The following is a 5,787-nucleotide window of genomic DNA, read 5'->3' on the forward strand; positions in this document are numbered from 1 at the left end:
TTATATGAAGAGAAAATGACGTTTGAAAAATTTCAAAACGATATCTTAAAAACTGAGGGACTAGTTCGTGTATATACAGACTCAGCTCAACATACTGATCATTTACATATATACTTTATAGGGTCTCCGACGCTTCCTCCTGGGTATTACAAACTTCGTGACAAACTTAATACACCCTGTTCAGAGTATAAAAACCAGAACAGATAGATATCCAATGATAAACCCGAAGGCATTACTTTGAAATTTAGGAAAGCCAAAATATTTTTCCAAAATCGACCCAGAGTCTGTGTTTCCTCAAATAATAATATTAATGAAGCGTGATATAGTGAAAACGAAATTCTATGAAATTTTTAGGATATGAAACAACTCCAAATGGGCTGAACCTGATCGACTTCGCCTGGACACGAAATATGGTTATCTGTAGTACTAGATTCCAGCATAGGAAAAAGAAAAGCAGAACTAACGGCGCGGTTGATATGGCCAACACTCATCAATATCATCGGCGAACGTCAGCAGCTGTACACTTTTATAAAAGATTGTGGCATCCAATTTTGTTCTGCAGTTCCAATTATTTTCTGAAAGAGTAAATTGATGAAGTCGCACGAAAGGGATTCGCCTTGTCTGAAACCTCGTTTGGTATCGAACGGGTTGAAGAGATCTTTCCCGATCTCTTGACAATTTAGTTTTTCTCCAGTTTTGGCACTTTTTCATTTTCGTAAGTAGTAAGGGTTTTTGGTATTGCTCAACGTCAGTTTACAAAGCCCTATTAGTTTTGCTTGGATACGAAACGCAGCTTCGAAATCGACGAATAGTCGATCCTCTTTTCACGGGTCTTTTCCAAGATTTGGCGCAGGAGAATACCTGGTCAGATGTTGATTTTCCAGGCCTAAAGCCACACTGATAAAGTGCAATTATTTTGTTGGCTGTGAGCTTTAATCTTTCACACAATACTATGCGATGTTGAGAAAGCTTACCAGACGTTAGTTGGCGTAGTTTGTGGAGTCTCCAGTTTTGTGGATTGAGCAGAGCACACTAAAATTCTAATCGTTCTGTTATCTCTCCGCCGGTTGAAGCAAAGGAAGAGGAAGGCCTACGCTTCGTTGGAGAGACAGGTGGAGAAGGACCTGACTTCGCTTGGAATCTACAATTGACGCCACATTGCGAAAAGAAGGAACGAAGAAAAAATATATACAAATGAACATTTTTCACTTGAATAACAATACAATAGGGGTATTTAGACTAGCCTTGTTAATTCGTTAGTCGTCATTCGGTAGTTTTTTGCATGTATTTTGTTCTACCGAGTAACGAACTATCAATCTGGCAAGCTTGATAATTGTTTCGTTACTCGGTAATATCACATCAGCTGTTTGTTTGTTGTTCGCTGCTTTATACATTTTTAGACGGGAAAATAAATTTGGTGCTCAATTCGTGAATTAGGAAAAATTTTGCAAAAGTAAGTATATCTTCAACAAATAGTTGCTTTTTATTTCATTAAATACTTATTTTCAGTGGAACCCCAAAAGAAAATACGCAGGAGGGCAAAGCCTCAAAAAAATGGGATGAGGAAGAAAACCATTTGGTTCTAGAATATTTACTAGAAAATGTGGAAATTGAGGTAGTTCTTTATACAATTAGCTTTAAATAAACACTTTAATACGTATTTTTATAGAAACCAAACGCCCAATTGTACTACCAAAAATTTATTGAAACAACAAATATCGATGCGACTACGGACATGTTGCGCTGCCAGGTCCGGTACTGGAAGCAGATGTATAATAAAGCTGAGGAGTGGCGAAAATCGACAGGTTCTGGAATAGACGTTGGCGATGATGTTTCCTCAATAAATGGTAAATGCGGCTTAAGTGCAACTTTTTTGTTTTTTTAATAATTCTCCGTTCTTTCAGCAAAACTTTCACAAATGTGTCCGAATTATGAACGGTTTTCGGTTCTATTTGGGAGTAAATCCGAAGCCAATTGTGTTGTAGAGACGTACAACCCTGAAGTGTCACAATACTGCAGCGATTTTGCAGATATTGTAGTGGAAATTGCAGCCGAATCATCACAATCATCTGCGGAACCATCGGGTTCACTTAACGACAAAGCAGAACAGACAACAGTAGGAGCAGAGGTAGCCACAGTTTCTCCTACCATTCCGTCGTTCCTCGAAAAAGTGAAAAAACGTGCTCCAAAGAATATTCTTAGTGAACTTAAAGATATACAAAAAAGAACAGTTTTTTGAGCAACGAATAGATATTGAAAAAGAAAAGTTAAATTTGGAAAAGTTAAAGCTAGAATTGGACAGAGAAAAGTTAAATAAAGAATTTTAAATAAAATAATTGGAGTTAAAGCAAAAAGAAAGACTGGCAATGATTGAGCTAAAGTACAAATATAATATATAAAAATTTTATATGCTTTGTATAATAATTTTTAAGAATGCTTATGTAATAAGAATGAATTTTATTTGCTATTGTTACGTATAATAAAATTTAAGAATGTCTTGAACTGAAACAACTTTTTGTATCTATATAAAAATGAAAAATAAATTTTTAATTGAATTATAAGTTTTAATTTAATTACACAGTATTTGGAAACATAAGATGATAAAACGATTGTCTTTTTAATTCAAAGCTATATGAGATTGTTCCTTCACTTCTTCTTCATAAATATCTTCTTTTGTACTCTCGTTGAAATTCTTATTTTCACTGTTATCAAGTAGTATATTGTGAAGAATACAGCATACTAGTATCCATCCATTACAGTATTTTTGACTACCTTTATTTCGAATTCGAACCCTGAGCTCTTTTAGAGTGCAAAATCCCTTTTTTAATAAGCCGAAACAGTATTCATTTCTTACACGGTATTTGCTATGCTATTTGTTGAAATTTTTTCTTTTAGGTAGTTCAAATTGTAGAAAGTTGTTTCTGTAATTCGTTATAATAATGTTACTGACGGGGAAGGCAGAGTCTCCTGCAATCCACTCCTGTCCTGAAAATAATCTTGGCTGATATTTGTTTAGTGAACAGTTTTTAAATATTTTTGTATCGTAGCCAACGACAACATAGCGAATTTTGAGCTTGTAGTCGCAAACCGTTTGAGCTTTAATTGCATATATAATATATGATTTCTGGAAAAGAACGCCTCATGATTTTTATTGGGGATTCGGCGAGTTTTATTGCAGTGCCATCCACGTAACCTACACAAAATGGTATCTCGTTGAACGTTTCTCGCGCTCAGTAATATCTGGCCAATATCTATCTATATATATAAAAGAAAGTTGTTGTTAGTTACACCATTTATAACTCAAGAACGGCTGAACCGATTTGGCTGAAAATTGGTGGGGAGGTAGCTTAGAACCAGGGTAAGGACATAAGATACTTTTAAATTTAATACAGCTCATAAATACAAAAATTAAATTTCAAATCATAACCATTTGTTCAAAATTCATGTTTGTAGGAATCATTTGAATATATGCGTACAGTTTTGAACACATTCTTCCTCAAAATAATAGAATTGCTAAGTATTTGGAATAGTAAAGAAGAGGAAGAAGAACTGGCTTAGTAATCAGTCATTGAGTATGTTTTATACCACGTGCATCCCAAAAGACTGATGTCATAACCTTTCCAGTCACCTTTTTCGTCTTTCCACGCCTGAGAACCGGTTCATCATGAGCACTCCACTAGAATGACTGTCGATTGGACTCCAGTGGGAAATGATGGAGCAATGTTTCTATCACCGACGCAAAAATTCGGGTTTATTCCGATTAGAGAGCACTCAAATACTTCTCAGAATCAGTTATTCGTTGTTTTTGTTAGATTATGAAGTTGCGAGGCACCCACTTTGCACAGAGCTTTCGCCTCTGTAAGCTTAGCAAGTATTTTTTCCTGGGTGGATTTCCCTGAGCCCAAATTCAGCAGTATTTTCCTCCAAACGCAATGAAGCACACGAAATGCTCTATGATCTATTTTTTTGTAAACTAACACAAGTTGCTTCACAGAAATGCTATATCTCATTAACTAATAATTATAATCCAAATAATAGAAATCATATAAATGGTAGTAGTAGTATCAGCCACAGTGCAGCGTGGACGGGTCCTCTAGTATATATATAAATTGTGTTGTTTTAAAAATGCCTTGAATACTCTGCGAGTAATATTTGTTAACGTTCCTCCGTCACCAATCCCAAAAGTTGACGCGATTTTCCGTATCGATGCGCTTTCTCCAGAAGAGCCCAATCTATATAGAACGACAGATAGCTGTATATTAATCGGGAATTGCTTGCCACTACATTTTTTAAAAACTTCGTCCCTTGATATGAGGGTCAATAAGTGAGTAAATTGAGTCCGGTCTACACGCAGCAATTGACGGAACCGATGGTCAACCATTGTGGATAAAATATCATCGCACCACTGAATTGACTTTGGAACAATATTTTCTACACCTCTACAACAGTTTAGTGTAATGAGCAAATCATCATACAACTCGTTAATGGTATCCTCTACCAAATCTTCATCTTCACTGAATATGTCTTGAAATAATTTGAAAGGTAGTTCCATGCTGCTCTGTACAACAATTTTAAGTACTTACCAGTAATAAATTTGATCTGCTCCACATAATTTTTGAATTTACACTTTGTTGAGACATTTTTACTCTTTAATAAAATTGAATCAGCTGTTTCGGAATAAAACTTACCATGCGTAAAGAGCCAAAACTGGAAAGCAAACTAAATTGTCATGAGTAACCAGAAAAATTATTATCCCAGTATACCCCAACGCCAAACATCTTGTGACTGATAATGAAAATGTGTTGGCAGCAACGTAGAAAAGGCAGTGTATAACATGCTTCAAATAGCACACGCACTAACACCAATACACCACTTAAAACGAGCGGTCAAGTTGAACGGGTTCTCAGTACACTAATCGAAATTTCGACTAGTTTGCCAAGTGAAATCAAAGCAGCTTCTGGCGATTAATTGTTTATCGCGGTACGACAGTATAATAATATATATGGTATATTCAACTATAGGTTTCAAACCTGAAGACGGAATAAAAGTGACAATAAATACAACAAACTTATTTAGGCTCAATTATAAAATTCATCACAGGGACACCAGAGCATGACGATTTAAGTCGACAAGGTCGTATCTTGAATATTTATTGAATGTCACCGTTCTGAAGAGCGATCGATCGTATGTAAATAGGAGAGTTGAAACTTTAAATGCGCTTTTTCTCGAAACGACATTTTTTTTAAATTACTGACTTCATAGCTCAACGAAAAATTGACCAATCGACTTCAAATTAGAACTGGTTATTGTTGAATAAATTTACTATCCAATGACCTACGATCTTTTCTATTGCTCAATTTGGCATTAAAAAACGACAATTTTTTACCTAAATAAACGATTTTTTTTCTAAACCATGCGATTTTGTTAATTTTTGATGTTTTTCCAAAATCGTAAATTATTTTATAGCAAATTCTTTTAACTTTAATAACCTTTTTGAATTTTTTTGTTTCAGCTACTCATTCGGCTTGAATCATGTCAGCGGTTTTTGGCACCTCCGAAGGCAGCACATTTTGTAAAACAAAAATTATGAAAGCTGAAAATATATGTTATTATGTCCAAAGACCTTAAATATATTCTATAGAGTATTTTCTTTAAAAAAATTTTACGAAAATCGCCTTATTTTTCATGGGTTTCACTGGTATAGTCCCTTAATAGAAATAAAATCAGGCTTAAACTTTTTAATAGAAAACAATAACAAACAAAGAAATATTAATTTTCAGTTTGAAA

General features: G+C 34.7%; 1 long non-coding RNA gene across 1 annotated transcript; it reads left to right on the top strand.

Annotated features, from left to right (window-relative positions):
• The first annotated feature begins 528 nt into the window (after window positions 1–528).
• LOC125776409 (uncharacterized) lies at window positions 529–2,035 on the top strand. The gene is made up of 4 exons (XR_007421685.1): window positions 529–1,453; window positions 1,510–1,615; window positions 1,670–1,847; window positions 1,905–2,035. It is a non-coding gene; the product is annotated as an uncharacterized LOC125776409 (long non-coding RNA).
• The last annotated feature ends 3,752 nt before the right edge of the window (window positions 2,036–5,787 follow it).

The sequence above is a fragment of the Bactrocera dorsalis genome, chromosome 2 (assembly GCF_023373825.1).
Source record: "Bactrocera dorsalis isolate Fly_Bdor chromosome 2, ASM2337382v1, whole genome shotgun sequence".
Taxonomy (NCBI): domain Eukaryota; kingdom Metazoa; phylum Arthropoda; class Insecta; order Diptera; family Tephritidae; genus Bactrocera; species Bactrocera dorsalis.